Source organism: Apis dorsata, unplaced genomic scaffold (assembly GCF_000469605.1).
Source record: "Apis dorsata unplaced genomic scaffold, Apis dorsata 1.3 scaffold_21, whole genome shotgun sequence".
NCBI classification, from domain to species: domain Eukaryota; kingdom Metazoa; phylum Arthropoda; class Insecta; order Hymenoptera; family Apidae; genus Apis; species Apis dorsata.
The window spans coordinates 50,679-52,436 of record NW_006263323.1 but is presented as its reverse complement, the minus strand read 5'-3'; the positions used below and the strand labels follow the sequence as shown (position 1 = coordinate 52,436).

The 1,758-nt window shown below is 38.6% G+C and overlaps 1 protein-coding gene across 1 annotated transcript in view; it reads left to right on the top strand.

Moving 5' to 3' along the window:
- Positions 1-1,758, top strand: part of LOC102675488 (box A-binding factor-like) — a 31,263-nt gene that overhangs the window by 23,652 nt on the left and 5,853 nt on the right. The window lies entirely within an intron of this gene.

Sequence of the window (1,758 nt, the reverse complement as noted above, 5' to 3'; positions counted from 1 at the left end):
TTTTTTTATCCTGTTTCATTTTTTTTTTTTTTTTTTAATAACTGGAACGAAAAAATCAAAATTGTATTTAATTATTTTCTTATTACGAATAAAAATTTCTTCTTCTAACAGTTTCTAAAAGTATTTCAAGTATATGAATATCTAAAATATATTACTAACTATTATTTATTCAAATGAATAAATAAATTAAGAATTATTGCGAAATGATCATATATATTAATTATTTTAATCTATTTAAAATCTAATTCAAATTAAGAAAAATATTATATAAAAAGAAATATTAGTTTCTTAAAATAAAAATTAAAGTGTTATATAAATTACCGTAACAAAAAAAGTAACAAAAAAGAATGTTTCGTTCCGTTCTAACATATACATGTGTATACGTGCATGTATGTTATATTTATACTCCGATTAAAGTAGAATTTCGTGCAACTTCGCCACCCTTCGTCTATCTTCGTGTGTGTCGTTATCTTTCGTGCAAAATACGCGGAGTGGAAACATACTTGACGTTCGCGTGTGCGTAACGCATGCGTTCACGCAATGAAGGGATAGGTACATATGGTAACCAATGGTACGAAATTCTCCGATTATCGGACGAGTCGGGGCTTTATCGGTTGCACGGGTCGCCAACGCGTGACCGATGACACGGTTCGTTCCGTCGTTCCACGCGAACATCGCGAATCATGGACAATCGCGATACTTTCTAGATGTTTACTTTTGCTTTTTTTTCTCTTTTTTTTGCTTTCGCTTCTGCCTTCCCTTACGATTTTACGAAAATCGAAAAATGGCTTTTTGCTTCGAGGAAAATATTCTGGAAAAATTGGAATATCCATGTAATAATATTACAAATAGAATATAATAATGCGAAATATTCGAAACGCGATGCGACGCGACGGCAAATCCTTGCCAATATCGATACGCGCGAACAATTTTAGCTTGGATGATTCGTTTGCCGAGCATGTGCCATGTGGTTGATTGTCGTGCACAGTATCGAAAGAGGCATTGATATGCGACCCTGACCTAGACAACAGCCGCACTTCCAATCTAGTTTTGTCTACGCGCGATACAGAAGGAACGATAATATACTTTTATGTATTTAGTCGTGTTGTTCCGGGACCGCAAAATTTAGATAACTCCGACGGCAAACGGCGAACGCATTTTAGTTAGCATCGAACTCTCCATATGGATAGATCATACGATCGAGTGTTTCGTTACGTTTTCTCGTCGGACGATGTTGCCGTCATACGCGATTCGGGGCGGCGATATGACCCCGATCTATCGAAGAAAGAAAACGATTTCTTGGAACCGCTTGGTTATTTCGCTCGCGCTAATGCGGGAACGACCACCGAATGGAAAATTGTTGTTTGGTCATTTTGTTTCGTTTTATTTGTTTAATGCGATAAAAAAGTCTGGCCACTTGCGATTCGCGATCGGTATAATTGCCGAGGATCGTTATTTTTACGCCGCGTTATTGTAATAACGACGGTTGCCGCGATAACGGTCGCGTCGAGTGCATCACACGCCACAATCTCGCCGAAGGACTCGACCAGTTCAAAAGGTCAAGTCGGATTGTTTTTTTTTATTGCGAGTATAACGTCGCAGATCCCTCTATATTCGCATGAACAAAGATGAAAAAGATGGAACAGTTTTTTTCATTACGTGCGCGTGCCTCTCATCGCCACAACGCAATCATTTTCGCCTCTGTTCGCTTCCCGTCGGTTCCCATCTTTCCGCGACTAGACTCGTTCGATCGCCCGT